Raw genomic sequence first — 17666 nt, 5'->3', positions numbered from 1 at the left:
CAGGGGGAGTTTTGAGTCAGTCTGTGGAGGAGGGCCGGGCGGCTGAGAGTTCAGATCTGGAAGCAGTCCATGAAATTTTTTAATGTGACTCGAGTGAAGCCAGCCCTTGCGGCCCTCGACTTTCACTGCAGTCCTTGTGGTTAGAAGAACTAATTTCGGCGTCTGCCAACGGGGTTCGAGCGGACTTCTTCGGTCGAAGTTCCTGATGAATACGTAATCGCCAGAAACCACTTCATGGGGCTTCACCTCGGTGTTGTCGGGAAAGGCTGCAGCTACCTGTGAACGACAAGATTGTAGTGCAGACATCAAGGAGGCAAGGTAATCGGTCAGCATAATACAGTCAACATCAGTGATTTTTCTAGGCAAAGGCATCCCCCACATATTCGGTGGCCTACCAAAGACCACCTCATACGGGGATAGCCCTGTTCTGGAGTGTGCGACCATTCTTATATAAAAGAGCGCAACTGGCAAAGCTACTATCCAGTCGACTCCTTTCTCTCTACAGATCTTGGCAAGGCGAATTTTCAGAGTCTGATTATGGCGTTCCACAAGGCCTGCTGCCTCGGGATGTCGGACGCAATGGAACTTCCATTGGTAGCCGAGCAGGAGAGATACTTGCTTCATTAACTCGGACGAGAATGGCTGACCATTATCGGAGTATACGACGCGGGGCAAACCATATCTCGGGAAGAATTCACAAACCAGCTGCTTGGCAGTGGTCGGAGCAGTGTAATCTGGGACTGGATATGCTTCTGTCCAACGGGAAAGTGCACATACAACTACGAGGACATATTTGAATCCTCGACAACGTTCCATCATGATATAATCCATCTGGAGGACTTCAAAAGGGTGATCGGGAGGATGGAATCCACCTTGCTCTACGGGAATGCTTTTACCTGGGTTGAACTGACAACAAATCATGCAAGTACGCACTTTCTGTTTGGCTGCTGCTCGTAAATGTTTATTGAACCAGATGTTTTGAATACTGTCTAACATGGCTTTTTCTCCTAAATGTGCAGGACTATGTACTGTGTTAATGATTACTTGGACCATAGAGTCAGGGAGAAACCATGTAGATTTTCCCTTCGTCATCCATCCTTGATCTGTCTGGATCCCTCCTAGTTCAGTCCATTTCTTGATTTCATCTGGTGTAGCATGTGTCTGAATGTCAATTACATCTAGGGCGGGATCCCTAACTGTCATGCAATGTGTCGGTGTCTGGACTATTGTCTTTGTCAAGTCAGTTGCGTGAGTCTGAGCTGTATGCTTGGCTGCTCGGTCCGCAGGTCGTTACCCTGGGAAATGATATCAGTGACTTTTGTATGTGCTTTACACTTCATGATGGATATTGCTATAGGCAGATGTATTGCATCTAACAGAGTTTGAATAAGGGGGCCGTGCTGAATTTTGGCCCCGTGAGAAGTCAGATAACCTCTCTCTCGCCACAGGACCCCGAAGTCGTGTACGACTCCGAATGCATAACGTGAATCTGTGTATATGTTAACTCTCTTGTTTTTAGCTTGAATACAGGCTTGAGTCAGAGCGATGAGCTCTGCTGCTTGAGCTGACAGGGTATCAATACAACTTGTTTCTATGACTTCAGTTTCTGTCGTGACTGCATAGGTGGCCACTAATTCTCCTGTACTTGTTCTCATGCATGAACCATCCACATAAAGTGTCAGGTCTGGATCTGGTAATGGAGTGTCTGTCAAGTCTTGTCTGGGTTTCGTCGTAATAGTAATGACTGCAATACAATCATGTGCCAATGGATCTGTCCCATTTAATGGCAAAAGTGTAGCAGGGTTTAATGTGTTGCAACGTCTGATTTCTATGTGTGGCTGAAACAATGTCAATTCATAACCTGTCAGTCGTGCTATAGTCAAGTGCTGGGTCTGTGTTCGGTTTAAAAGAACTTCCACGGAGTGTGGAACTTGTACTGTCAACTGATGTCCTAACACTATGGAATCACTCTGTCTAATTGCTAGAGCTGTTGCTGCTACTGATTTCAAGCACGCAGGCAAAGCCTGGGCTACTGGGTCTAATGTGCTAGAAAAATAAGCACACGGTTTGTGTGATCCTGCTTGTTCTTGCGTCAGCACTGACAATGCAGTACCTTCGCGTTCTGTGACAAAAAGTGTAAAAGGCTTGCTGTAACATGGTGTCGCTAAAACTGGTGCTTGACATAAGGCTTTCTTTAAGTCGTCAAAAGCTTGTGTATGTTCCTGAGTCCAAGGGAGGGCAGTCGAAGACGCTGCCTCCTGGGTTGTCAACTGTATGAGTGGCTTTGCTAGAAACGCGTACTGAGGAATCCATTGTCTGCAGTAAGAAGTGAGGCCTATAAAGGCTCGTACCTCCTTTTGTGTCTTGGGCTGTGACATGTGTACAATTAACTGAATACGGTCAGGTGTTAGCTGTCTCCCCCCTTTGGACAGCAAGTGCCCAAGGTAAACAACTTGCTGAACACAGAATTGCAGCTTCGAAGGGGACACCTTGTGTCCCTTGTCAGCCAGGAAATGCAAAACTGTCAATGATGCTTGTTCACATTCAGGTTCGCTGCGGGCGGTGATCAGTAGATCATCGACGTACTGCAACAGGGCAGTGTTATCAGGCATGTGTATACTGTCTAGTTGTCTTTTCAGTGCTTGGCTATAGATGCTGGGGCTTTCTGTGAATCCTTGAGGTGCGCGTGCAAATTTGAAGCTTCGTTCATTTAAACAGAATCCGAAAAGGTATTGGCTTTCCGGGTCAATGGGGACACTAAAGAAGGCGTTCTTCAGGTCTATTACAGTAAAGAACGTTGCTTCAGAATCAATGGCAGTCAATAAAGACGAGATATCTGGGACCACGGGGTATTGTGGTACAATGCATTTATTTAATTCGCGCAAATCGATAACTAATCGATAAACAGGAGGTGCATTTGGATCAGTACGTTTAAGAATTGGAATGATGGGGGAGTTACATACATTGGAGTCGGTTTCTACAACCACTCCTTGTGCAATGAGCTCATCAATGATTCTCAGTAAAGCCGCTACAGCATCTGGAGGTAACTTGTATTGTCGAATTCGTGGCAAGACTACTCCTGGTCTGAGTGTGACTCAGTATGGTGTAATGTGCATACAACCTACATCAGTGGGACCTTGTGCCCATAAATGTGCAGGAACATTCTGTAGTCTGGGATCAATATCTCTCAACACATAGTGACCTTTAAAGTCACGGAGAAACAGTCTTACTCCTTCCGGAGAACAGCAGATAACAGCTCCTAGAGCTTTCAATGTCTTTATACCTAACAAGTTTTCTGGACATGATTTTGTTAGTAATAGATCTGTAGTACGTGTCAATGGACCAACTGCAAGGGGAAGTGGTTGCGATACTTCATTAATAATAGGCTTTCCTGAAAATCCAAGGGAAACATTCTGTGAGCCTGAGAGGGGTGCCCCTGGAACCTCATCGTGACTGATAGTTGTCCTGCTTGCCCCTGTATCAATTAAAAACTTTCTGTCTTTCCCTAATACTTGACTATGTACATAAGGACCTTCTTGATCTACAGGAACCTCTATAAGAGGCAAGCCAACTTCCCTCTCTAGGCTGTTTCATGTGTATCGCTGATAGTCGGGATAATCATTTTGTGCATACTGGTACATCTGCTGTGTCGTGTTTTGTGTTGCGGTAATGGGTTGTGGTTGTGGGACTGCCACGGTCTGTACTGGCTGTTGTGAAGCTTGCATAGGCTGGATATTCTGTGGTACTTGTTGTTGGACCTGGTCCTGTCTAGGAGGACGCGGTCTCTCTTTAGTTTTACCTGTAGAGATATTGTGTTTCAAAACTGCGCAATCGTTTATATAGTGACCTGGCTGTTTACAATAGTTGCATATCCCTTTAACAGGAGCTGTTGAATTATGGGACTGTGTCTGACCCTTTTTCTGACCGTCAGCTGGAACTGACTGAGCAACTAACATTTTCATTTTCGTGTCTTTCATACGTCTTTGTTCGTGTTCTTGTTCCTCTCTAATTCTGTTCTGGTGGTACTGTAACATTTGTAACATTTGTGAAGGCGTATTAGCTTGCCATGTGCTCTCGACTTTCAGAACACGATTCTTAACTTGGGGCAGAGAATTTTCGACCAAATTAGATACAAAAAGATGTGGATATGACTCGCTACTTGGTTTCAAGCCACTATTAATAACAAAACATTTCTCAAAACGGGAATAAAAATCACTAGTGTCTTCATCGTGTTTCTGTTTGCAGGCTGAGATTGCATCCCAGTCTTCCTTTTTCGTTGCTAACAAACGTGGCAATACTTGTACTAACAATCCTGGTAATGCTTTAATTTTGTCCCCGAGCCCTAGGCCTGGGGTTCTAGTATTTTCTTCGTCCTCTAATGCAGCCCAATCAATCTTTGCTTCCCCCACCTCCCATTCTTTTTCCTTGAGTTTCTCGTAAATACCGGCAGGCAATAATACTTTTAATATTTTCATGATGTCGGGATAGGTGTAATCACCCATGAGTAACATGTCTTTTATTTCACGGTGAAAACCTGCTGGATCTTTGTCATGGCTGGGCACTAGTTTCTTCATTTCTAATAGTTCCATCTTTGTTATGGGCGTGTACACAAACACGCGTCTAAAGGTATTATCATCATTCTTGACTGGATGTACTTCTCACAAGGGATTCTGTCTGTCTATGTAATACATTTTTCTGTCTACTGGTGGAGCTGGATCAAACCGCGGACACAGGAAGGCACTATATCTGTGCCGATGTTCTAGAATTATTTTGATTAAGTCGGTACCTAGACCTCTCCATCTATTCATGAGTAATTCTATCAATATATCAGGTAGGGGACCTGGATCAGAATGTTGGCTTTTATACAATATAAGGAGATGCTGAATCATGTATATTCCGGCTAATTTCTGTTCATCAGGAGAAAGATTTAAAAAGGTTTGTACTAATGCGTCATCATTATATTTATCAGAACTGTCAGCCCATTGTCCTGCTGACCTGGCTAATTCTTGTTCATCCATAGAATTGAGTACATGGTACCCCATTCGTTCTTGAAGTATTTTATCGGTAGCCTGAAATAAGTGTTCAGGCGTCTTCGGGTTTAACATGGCAGCTTGGAAAAGTCTCTTACTTTCTGGGCGTACCGGACGCATTGAATTATTAAAAGGCCTTCCCTTACTATCATTTCTCTAGCCGGTAACTGTAATGATCCTGTTGCCGTTTCTGGTGTTTCCTCCTCCTCCGAGGATTCAGTCTTATCTGCTTCTAGCTCTCTTTCGGGCCGTGGTCTTTCATGTATTTGTTCTACTGCTTTTCGGATCCTTCGGCACATATTTTCTATACTATTCTGTTTATCATGTTTTCCCTCCGCTATATTCTGACCCCATTTATTAAGTGCTTTCATTTCTTCCTGGTCTACACCAGGCCTGTCTTGGTTTCTTATCAAGCAGTTTATGAAAAAACGTAATATCATTTTCTGAGTGTCAACTTTCTGGTATGCTATGGCATCGCCTATACTTTCAGGACCTTCCCCCGTCTGAACAAAGTGATATATTTTGTCTAGATGATCAATCATTCCTGGTAATATCATTAAATAGTTTGCAACTCGTCGTAGACGTACTGATGATAGCATCTTTCTGTCATCTTTACCGGGTACCGGATCATATCTACAGTCTGTAAGAGGCTCATTAAGTATGTCGTAACCCGCTGTTTGGGGTGTACATTGGTGTGCTAAGTCCCTATAAGTCAATCGATGTGCTGGTGGTGGCGTTTGAAAACCTCCTGCGGCACCTCCTGAGGTGCCAGGTCCAAAAGGATTTGTTGGGTGAATGGTGGGGAGAATAGGTGCAGGAAGAAGCGGAGGAATAAGCGGAAGAGGTGGAGCGGGAGGAGGGGTATGTCATTGCAGAGGTGGCGGTAGATTATCTCGGGGTGGAGTGCCGTCAGCAGGTGGTGTGTGTGGCGGTGGAGCATTAACATATTCGAGGGCTACATCGTCTAAATCGGAAGAAAGGAAAATGTCCTTTGCGGTCTTGTGGTGTAATTTTGTCGGGAGTAATGGAGGTGGCAGGTCTTTTGGTACTTCCGGGTTGGCCTTAGGTAAACCCTCAGCCAGGAGAGGATACATACCATTCATAAGAGTGTTTCGTTGTCTGTCTACTTGTTCGGTTTTTTACTCGTATACCTTCCTCAACTAATACGTTTTCTCGGGCTTTTTCTGAATCCTCTCTACTTTTCTTTTCGAAGTGCTTTCTCTGTGCGTCTATGCGATTCTTTACGCCATAATTCAATGGCATCTTTCTGTGACTGTCTGGCTTTCTTTTTCCATAATGCTTCTTCTACTCTCATGATGCAATCGGCATCCCATGTCCCAGCAGCGGGCCATCTCTGATTCTCTGCTAAATCTTTGGTGTAGTCCATCCACAAATTGAGATATAATACGGCATCTAGGCCAGGCTTATGGTACATAAAGTACCCTGGAGTGTCCCTAGGTGGAATAGGAACAGCTTCCTCTAGTATCCCTTTTCTAGTTTTTATCTGTCTTAGTTTAGAGAATAACGGCATCTTGAACCTTACTATTCGATACTTACTTGGATTTGAACACAATTAATACAATAACCACGATAATGCAGATCGAACAATCATTCATACCACAACATTAAAGCACATTTGAAACATTTAAGAACGAACAATAATAATTAGAATAAAACTAACTACCTTCATACTCGATATACTGCTAAACAGTACAGATACACCGCTACAACAGTGCAGACCGGATATACTGCTAAACAGTACAGATACACCGCTAAAACAGTGCAGACCGGATATACTGCTAAACAGTACAGATACACCGCTAAAACAGTGCAGACCGGATATACTGCTAAACAGTACAGATACACCGCTAAAACAGTGCAGACCGGGTCTGTGTACCCAAACCCGTCTTGACTGGCACAAAATAATGCGCTCGTCTAGATGCGTCCCCAGCAACGGTACTCACCGGGAAGCACGGAACAGAAGGCCTCGGAAACTCGACACTGGACTCGACTCGACTAGACTCGTGACGTAGGTACTTCGGAACTTCGGAACCTGGTGGGCCTCTGAATACCTCGGACTTTGTTCTCTCAGCTAGGCTCTGGTCGGGATCCTCCGCACTCCTCACCGCCTCGTCTGGGTGTCGATCGCAGCCTCAGTCACCTCCGTTGGCCTGAGGGAGATACAGGAAATCCTGCGGGTACGCGTAGTTGTCCGTCCGGCTGTGGCAGGGCACCGGGCCTGCAACGCACCTCCGGCGCGTGGGGTGGGGGAGGGGTCCCTGTTCGGGCGCCAATTATGTGGTAAATTTAAATTACCTATGCGGAATTTATGCGGTAGAATTTAATAAGAATAACTCAGTCAAAAATAAGAGTCAGAATCTGTGGTATTTGAGGTTTTAAAAAGGGGTTTTATTCCTTAAAAAGGAATTGGTTTAAACCAGGCAATCATGTTCCATCACCACGAAGGTTCAGGAAGGGATAGACAATACTTTATTGACAGGTTATCATATATATAGTCAATGCATTACAGTAAGACATATGCAGGAGGCGTAACAGCTGAGAGAAACGAGATAAAGACATATGTACGTAACAGAAGGCGTGCATGAAGGCGTGTGCTAGACAACGCCACATGAAACGTATTACAAGTGGGTGGATCCATAAGTGAATCCTGCAGTGTCAGCAGAAAATATGTGGCAGAGATGCGCGCGCAGCAGCATGACGTGTGATTGACGTGGAACTGGAGGGTGAAGGGGACTTGACATTTAGCCCTACATGAGGAGACAGAAGTCTGGGGTGTCAGAACAACCTAATCCCAAATCATGTCTAGTATCTTGTGTTTGAGGAACTGTATTATCTGGAAGGAAAGGTCTCTCGGGCAGAGGCTATTCTATACTGACTACTAGTGCGTGCATATGCGCTTACGTGTCTACATAATATGTGAGGGGCCATGGGCCTACCATGGTAACGGAAGCTATGAATTACTTGCATGGAGACAGTGAGGCCGGGCCCTTTGCTCTGCAGCTGGGAAGGATGTTTTCGTAAACTACTAGACAGGAATGTATTTTCGAGGAGCGGAGCAGATAACTTGAAGGTTGAATTTAGTCTTGGCAGGCAAGGCTGGCCGAGCCTGGCACAGCTCGCCGCGCAGGGAGTAAGTCAAGGGTCAGGAAGCAGCAGGCTGCGGCTTTCAGAGACAGAGGGCAGAAAGAGGCTCGATGGCAGAAATCAGGGCCTAACTCGCCAGAGCTAGAAATCATGAAAGTGCACCACATAAAGACGTTGGCAAGGTACACTTAGGAACGGAATATCTGACCCATTCATGATGGATCTGAAAGAGGACATGTTAACGTTGGACGCAAATGTATTTGCGTCTTCATAGCTGGAAGAGGAGGGAACATACATGTACTTAAAGCACGTACATGGAGCCGGTGGGGTCTACGATAGGGGACACAACTGACCATAAAATTCATATTACCTCAAAGCTCTTCATACTGCAGAGGTTTAGGATTTGGTCTCATTTCATTCATTTGATGTCTCAGGTTTTCTCACATTAAAGATACCATACTCTGGAAATGCCATATTCCTATCTCCTTCTGTATATTTCATCCAATTTTCCAACCATGTACGCGTGTGATATCTCCTTTCTAAGGACATAAAAGAAGCAAGCATACCCTCAGGCGGTACAGGAATCCCCTCTCTAATAGGGATAGGCTCATCCTTTCTAAACAAGGCCTTCAACAATTTTAATAACCTAATTTTGTTTTGTTCGCTACACTAAAACCCAAGCAAAAACTAAAAATGTCTTCAATATTTACACAAACGCTATTCGTTCACAGTGACCAATAACAGCGCGATTCACACCAACCAACCAATAGCAGCACAGCACTCTTTGCGACGATTCACACTAGCTGACCAATGCCAGTGCGGTTCTCTGTGATGTCAATATAACTCCTGCGACTGATCCTCCCTTTACAAAAAAAATCAGCAGTAAATTAAAGAGTTTTCTTAAAAGACAAACAGGATTAGAACATATAAACAAACCAGCCTGTCTGCTCCACTTAAAGAAAAATAGATTCATTCACTCCAAGAATTCTTTCACTACAGGCAGAATCTCAACCTGTATTATTCTACTCTCAGTCAAGTGAAAGTTTCCGGGACTTCTTCAGCTGCGCTTTCTAAAGGTACTCAAATAAATCCCCACTATACTAACTTTAAAGTTCCCTGTGAAATACTAGCAACGCAACTAATGTTCAGTACCACATCAACAGCAGACAACGCAATACCAGTGTATGCCAAATTAAGACCCGCCATTAGCCTAAATATCCTGGGATCTTAGGCCACTTCGGACCCCTTACTTAACTGCATTAAGGTCAATGGTGGACCACAACATATAACAGAAATACACAATAATAATAACAAAAATTATCAATTCCGTCCTAATCAATTGCCAATTTTATCAATCTGACAATCCAGTCTGCTACAAAAAACTGATGCAGCGGTAAGGGGTTTAGCCAAATTTTACCATTAGAAACCAAATTCAACACCTACCAGTCACTTTCGCTGCGTAATCTAAAATCATTTTACTAAATTCCATTATTATGGGGTCCTCTCTGTCGAAAGGAACTTTTAGAGTTGTAAGGGATTGACAAATGATAAGACAAATTCCTAACCTATGAGGACCCAAAGCAAGGAAAATAATTCAAAACACTATAACCAAGATATCATTAATAATGACTGACTCTGGTTACTTATCAACTTGCTTTTATCTAATTTTAGAGAATATGCATGTTCATCAAGCACAGCACAGCTTGAATCATAGATCATCACACAAGAGAAACAATAATACAGTATTTCATAATAACATCTCTCAACGAGCCATGAGTGAGTGGATAGGTGAACAGACAAAGAACATTTGCAAATAAAATCAATGTAAATTCAGAATAATCATATGAACCTAGAAATAACTGAAGCATGAAATGCTAATAGTCAGAAGAGCTACCCTATGGCCGGAACAATAAGCTGGAGCACCCTCCCGAAGGTATGAGCAGCAAAGTGAAAGAATCAGGATCAGCAGAACAACAGCCAGCTAGTCAGTTAAGTAAGTAAACAGCAACACGGATGTCTCCTCTTGCAAAGTCAAAAAATTCTAACACAAAAATAGTTATACCCTAATTCACTAAAGGTTCATCCCCCCATGTATCAAAAAGCAAGAGTTCACAAACCCTATTGGACTTGGCCAGGGGTGTCCGATCACTTCACTTCCAGTGCACCTGACTCTCAACAGTTCCTCTGTCTTGAGAAAACCATTGCCATCCTCCTTCAGTAGAGGAAACTCTGATAATCTCTTCTGCAGCTTGCACATGTCTCTGACTTGCTTTGTAGTAAAAACGTTCAGCACGATTATACACAAGAACACTTTATCCGGTCGGCAAGGAAATTCTATTATTAACATTCATTACTTCCTCCACATAGCCATGGCCATTTGTCAGAAACAATTGAAGGACAAAATACATTGTATTGAAGGACAAAATACATTTCTTTGCAGCCTACGTTTTAGAAAGCAAATGAACCCTAAAAAACTCTTCAGGCCTTCTCTTCAGAACAGTAAAGTGTGCCTTTTCGTCTTGGAAAAACAAATACACAACTAGTTATCAGGTCACAACAAAACTTCACTATTAATGCTTTTCATTTCTCTACACATTATGTGCATATTTTCGAACAGTTACTGAAAAGGAATGTCTCTTTTAAAACTTGTGGCTTCTATCATTATTTTCTTTGGCTGTTATTTCTGCATTAATCATTTGCGTTTGCGGCCAACTAAAGAGAACACTGGAAATACTGATCTCTTTCCAGCAGGCATTTGCACACTTTTATGTTCTCCCCATTTTTTGTTTTTCTCTGTTAATTTTCACACAACTTTTGTTAATAATCCACACAGTGAGAAGTTTGATCCGAGCAGGTTTTATTTCGCAAAACACTGCTCCATCATAAGTTAATTTAGATATTCCACAGCTGGGGTGGGTAGAAAATTGTGATTTATTGGAAGACACAGAGGCTAATATTATGCATAACCTCTTTGATGCCACTCAGACAGCAGCAACTAAAACAATAAACTTAGAATAGGCATTTCAACAACAATCCACTACAGTATATGTTTCTGAAACAAGCAGCCATCTTCCTTCTTTTTAGCTGCGATTAAAAAGAACAGTTCCTTTCTTCTCACACTTCAACTTAGAATGCGACCCAAGCTTCTCCAGTCATCACAACTACTTCCTGTAGTCATTAAATCCTGAAGGTACAAAACACATATTAAAGAGTGAGTATCTCCAATAGGGTGGGATAATATTGGCTTCAGTGTCTTTAATAAAATCATAATTTTTGACGAACCCCTGCTGTGAAAAATGTGAATTTTATGCAGAGGCCAATATTATGTATGTTCCAAGCCTTGCTATGATATTCATCACAGCACATTCCACTGGCTTGAAATATTATTTCTTAAACTCAGAATCTGAAGACCAATCTGCTGCCGCCAGAACACTTCCTAAACTCCCCTCTGTTATCAGAGCTTTAGATGCTATAGTCTCTCTAGCCGAATGTGCTCCAAATCGGGTATCTTCCACTACAGCCTTCATCCTAACCTTTTTAGCCCACCTAGACAGAGTAGGAATACAAACAGGTTCATGAAGAAACCCGAAAGAAATCAACAACTGAGTATCTCCTTGGTCCCTTAACTCCTTCGGTCCTCATGACGAGCCCAGCTCGTCATGAATCACAATGGATCTGTGCTCATGACGAGCCGGACTCGTCATAACGGCTGCGCGCTGCCCACGCGAGTTTGATTCCCCGCCTGTGCGGGCGAATTAATCAGTGGGTGGGGTCGTGACTCCACTGAGACTCATGACGAGCTGGGCTAGTCACGAGCACCGCGGCGCCGCACTCACCCTGCCCGCACGGTGGGGGAATTACCCCTGCAGCAAAGGGGTTAAATTCACTCCTGCAAACATCTCCAAACTTTGATACAACATAGTCCTAGACATAGTATTAATTATTTTCCTAACATTAAGACATACACCCTCTGGTAAATAACTAAGTGACAATGCCCCTAATATCTGATACCCTTCTAAAAGATATTAAACAAAGAAGCATGGTGTTTGGATAAGATCTTTTTGTGACTTAGTTTTGTTCTAGAATAGAATTTAATGACCATTGCTCTGCATTGGATTCCTGAGAACAGATGATGTGAGAGCTTGTGCCGGTTGGGTAGATGAGCTGTTTAACCTGTGCAACTTGAAGAATAAATCTACTTATCAAGGCCTACGTTTTCCTGCTAATCATTTTATATCAAGAATCTACTTTTTAACACTGACGACGATTGGGTTTCGTTATAACAGCTCAACTCCAACATCCCTGAAGCAATATGCTGAATTCCATGATTTCCATTGACTGTTTCACCAAGTAAGACTGTTAATGTTCTTTCTTGCTAAGTGGCGCTATATATATGCTGGACTATCGAGCATTTAACTTTGAAATTGTAAAAGATTGCTGGAACCTGCTATACTCTCATGCTGGAGATCATATAAACCTTTAATGTTGATCGATTTGGCGTGAAATGTTATAGCCGAGTGTTTCATTCTTTAAGTTAAATCTCTCCTCACATCTTTACAGCCTAAGACATTTTAAAGGAAACAGGAGAAAAACTTCATTGTATTGCTCACTGTTGAAGTTTTATTTAATTTTCCATCAGTGTTCCCTCCCCACGCGCCATTCCTTTCCCTGTCTTCATGCTGAAGCCATTGTTCTGCTCGTGTCTTCATCAAACGTCATCAAAATAGAGTAGAAAGGTAACCCTGCTTTCGGCACAGAGATATCTTTGCAGCCTACGTGATTTACTGAGCGGCCATCTTGAGTGTATTCCACAGACTCTACTGTTGCGTGCATCATCTGTGATGCACACACATTATTTTAAAGCTCGTACAGTCTTTAATTGTTTCAAGTACTTAACAAAATAAATTTATTTTAATTCAGCTTTGGTGGAACACATCATTTTAAAGCGTCATGTTTTCTACGAATTTTAGGAGAAGGTGTGCAGAGGGTGAAGTTTCACACTTTTATTAGTATTATACTACAAATACTACTGCTCTGCACTCTAACGCTGACACGCACAGCGTGTCTGAATGAAGCGTGTCATCTTCTCTGCTCCAATGCTGACACACACAGCTTGAAACAATATTTTCACTCCAACGCTGACACGCACAGCGTGTCTAAATAAAGTGTGTCCTCTTCTCTGCTTTGACGCTGACACATGCAGCTTGACACTATATTTTCACTCCAACACTGACGCACAGTGTGTCTGAATGAAGCGTTTACTCTGCTCTGAACGCTGAAAAGCACAGCTTGGCATACCTATGTTAATGTGTCCTCTGTTTTATTTCAACGCTGACAGGCACAGCTTCACGCATAACCATTTCAACTGAATGGCGTGTTGTATGTTATGCTTCAACGCTGACACGCAAAGCTTGTTTTTTTAGTGAAGACATATTTAAATTAGTACTTCAATCTATAAACTCTATATTCACGCTGACATACACAGCTTGTTTCTTTAGTGAAGTTGCATTTATAGTAGTTTTGCAACATTGATTTACGGTTTGTTTATTAGAATTCTGTCAACGCTGACACGCACCTCCTTTATCTTACTTCAACGCTGACGCAGTCTCTAATTTACTTCAACGCTGACACATACACCTTGTTTTCTCTTATAAGTCCAACGCTGAGACTTGCAGTTTATGTCATTTATTTTTTTATTTATTTATCTCCTCTTTTCTTCTTCCAAAACATGCAAAATGTTACTGAAGCTCCTTTCTTTCTACAATCACCAGGAGATCTGACTATCAAATGGTCCAATTGGAAAAAAGTGTTCAAACTTTATGCACATGTTTGTGGCACTTCTCTTAGTATTGAGAGAAAGACAGCTTTACTTATGCACTACTTAGGATCAGAAGGGCAGGACGTCTTTGATCATCTCGCTGATGTTCCTGATAATGTAGCAGCAGACATGAATGAATTTGAACTGTGTATCTACAAACTTGAAGCCCAATATTTACCTAAAGTTAGCACAATTTTAGAGCATAATCATTTTGGTAGGCGTATGCAAAAGGAAGGGGAAAGCATTGAAAACTATGTGACTGATCTGAGGCGTTTAGCTTCTACTTGCAAGTTTGATGTCCTCATTGAAGAGCAAATACATGATTAGTTTATGCTTGGGTGTGTCTCTGAAGAAATACGAGACGAACTGTGGCTTAAAGATGAACCTACATTGGATGAAGTCTTATTTATAGCCGAAAGAATTGAACCTTCTCTAGAATGTGTCAAGGAAATTAAGAAATAATTAAATAAGGATGTTAGTAAAGATATTTCAGTAGTCAATTCAAATGTATTTAAAGTACTTCACAGACCTAATATCAAATTTGACAAAGAAAATACATGTTATAGATGTAATAGTTCAGGACATTGGGCTAATGACAAAGCTTGTCCGGATTTAAATGCCTTTGTGCACTTATTGTAAAACAAAAGGTCATTTTGTAAGTGCTTGTAGAATCAAAGCTGCCAAACGAAGTGTCAATGAAGTTTCTCATGACAATGACAATGTTCAACATGATTTTGAATGTGGAGAGATTGTGGTTCAGGTTGGTGGTGATGGGCCTTTAGATTTCATTCTTGTGGAAGGTGACAAAACGAAAGTTTTATTTGACTCTGGTGCCAAAATTACCATTGTTCCCAACAAATTTTTTAGTGATAATCTAAGCGCCAAGATTAATCTTTTGAATCCAGATATTTGACCTACTGCTTATGGTGGAGATCCCATAGAGTTGAGAGGGTATTTTGTGGGTTTGATCAAATATGACCGAAGGTTTGCTTCTGGTAAGATCTATGTCTCCAAGAAAGGTGACAGTATAATTAGTTGGTGGCATCAGAAGGACCTAATTGTCATGTAAGAACCTAATAGCAGTCCTCCCATCATTGTTAAGGAAACTGTAAAGTCTGTACATAATTCCTCTATTTCCACAAATCAATCATCACTACAAACTCAATTAATGGAGGAATATCCCCAAGTATTTGGGAAAAGGTTAGGGTGTCTCAAGGGCTATTGTCATGGGATAAGATTAGTTCATCGGTCTGTTCCTGTATCTAGTAAAGTATGGAATGTTTCTTTTACTGTAAGGGATGAAATGTTGAAGGAATTACACAAACCTAAATCTCAAGGAATCATTTAGGAGGTTGAAGGAACTTCATGGTTGGCTCCCGTTGTGGCAGCTAGAAAGGCAGATGGGTCCCTGAGACTGTGTGTGGACCTTAGGCAACTTAATAAATGTGTTCTGGTAGACAAATATCCCCTCCCTAACATTTCTGAAATTCTGAGCATGGTACGTGGTGCGACATTTTTCAGCACAATCGACTTAACGTCCGCGTACCATTAGATCTTACTTGATGAGTCTTCCAAAGAGTTGACTGCATTCGCAACACCATTTGGTACCTTTAGATTTTAAGGCTTCCATTTCCAGCTGTTCCTTTGTGTCCGACCACCCCGTTTTTCTGACATCGGAGCCAGCGTAGACACCCACAATACCCAGGACAGACACACGATCCCTCCCTAGCATTTTGGGGCATTTCATTGCTTTGGGGGTGATTCAGATACCTGTGGCCGATTCTAGGGCCATTCATTCATTGTGCCCGGCCGAAATTGACGGCGGCCATCTTTGATTGGGCTACATTGACTCGGCGCTCTAGTCTCAGGTATAAAAACGGTTAGTCATGACTCCGCGCAGCGGACGCGCACAGCGGGCGCGCCTGAATCGCGCCGGAGTCACGCCAGAGTCCAGCCCGTCTGCGCCCGTCCGCGCACAAACGGGTGCAGGGGCTGGGGCTCCTGGCTGCAGGCTTTCGTACACACGGGATGCTTTATACCACCTACAGAGGGGAACCCAGTCACTGGATCCAACCACGCTAGCCTTACTAGAAGAACTCTCTATTCGCCGTTCATGTAGCAGTAAGTCCACCTCCCATTCCCTTACCCTGAATCTGGCTAGTCTAAACACCAGATCACTGCAGTGCCATAGTCTTGAGATTTTCACCTTACTCCAAGCTGGAGAAATCGATGTTTTAACATTGACTGAGACCTGGCTCGGGGAAAACTCACTACCAGACATTATAGCAGCAGTTCCATCAGGTTATGACATACACTGGCATAATCGCGCAGGGAATGCCCGTGGGGGAGGAGTAGCTATACTCTTTAAGAAAAACCTAGCTGCAATTAAAATCTTGACAGAAACAGTGGACCTGGCCGACATGCTGGCAGTGAAAATTATGTTTGACAATTTGTGTTTAATCATCCTCACTGTCTATCGCCCGCCAAATTCCACCTCAGCCTTTAACGACCTATTTATGGCCAGCATATCGGATATATGCTCACGTTATAAGAACATAGTAGTCACGGGAGACTTTAATCTACACTGGGACGAGGAGAAAGACATGCTGTTAAAACAACTAAAGTTACCGTTGGTGATTTTGTAAAGATCAAAAAAACTGGGTTCTGTGCTTCTGGTTCTAAGTTTTCAAAACCCTTTGAAGTAATCAAAGTTTTTGACAATGCTGTAAAAACATCTGATCATAGGGTATGGAATTTGAACCGTGTTACTGTGTGTAAAGGTAAAGGTGTTCTAGACTACTCATTAGGAGTTCTGACTGATGGGACTGTTCCTGTTGTACGAAGATCTTGTAGGATTTCTCGTAGTCCTTCATATTTACATGACAATGCTACTTGAACTTTGCTTGTTTTATTAATGCATAAAGGAGGGAGATGTGTTGTAATGTTTCTTATTTATTTATTTACTTCATTTTAGATAAAATCTTTTTGTGACTTAGTTTTGTTCTAGAACATAATTTAATGACCCTGGCTCTGGATTAGATTCCTGAGAACAGATGATGTGAGGTGAGAGCCTGTGCCAGTTGGGTGGATGAGCTGTTTAACCTGTGCAACTTGAAGAATAAACCTACTTATCAAGACCTACGTTTTGCCTGCTAATCATTTTATATGAAAAATCTACTTTTTAACACATGGTAAGTTTATACAATACATTTTTTAGATCTGAGAATTCATTCTCACTCCACTCAGCCACCGTCCCTAAAACCAAATCAACATCCCATAAGGTAGAATATGTTGGTCTTGGAAACTTCTTTATACTAACACTTCAAGGTAATCTTTTCACCACATCTTGCTGCCCCATTGGCAGTTCATCCACCAACTCAGGACCTGCTGAGATTGCCAGTCTACTCATATTTACTGAACTATAAGAACTTCCTCCTAAAAACACCTCAGTCAAATAATTACCCACACTAACCACAGGGGCCAATATGGGATCCATATCCCGGGAAAAACACCAAAATACTCATCTTTTCCATGCCAATTTGTATGCCTGTGTTGTTCCTGGAGCCCAGGAGACCTTAATAAGCTTTGCAGCTTCTGATATTATCCCCGGCACCTTCCACACTCTCCCAAAATGAACCATCCCTTCAACTGCAATTGATCCCACAGTAACAGATCATGACTCTCTCCTGCAGGATTCACTAACTGGAAGAAGC

This window comes from Lissotriton vulgaris, chromosome 4_1, assembly GCF_964263255.1.
Source record: "Lissotriton vulgaris chromosome 4_1, aLisVul1.2, whole genome shotgun sequence".
Taxonomy (NCBI): domain Eukaryota; kingdom Metazoa; phylum Chordata; class Amphibia; order Caudata; family Salamandridae; genus Lissotriton; species Lissotriton vulgaris.
This window is presented reverse-complemented; position numbering follows the sequence as displayed.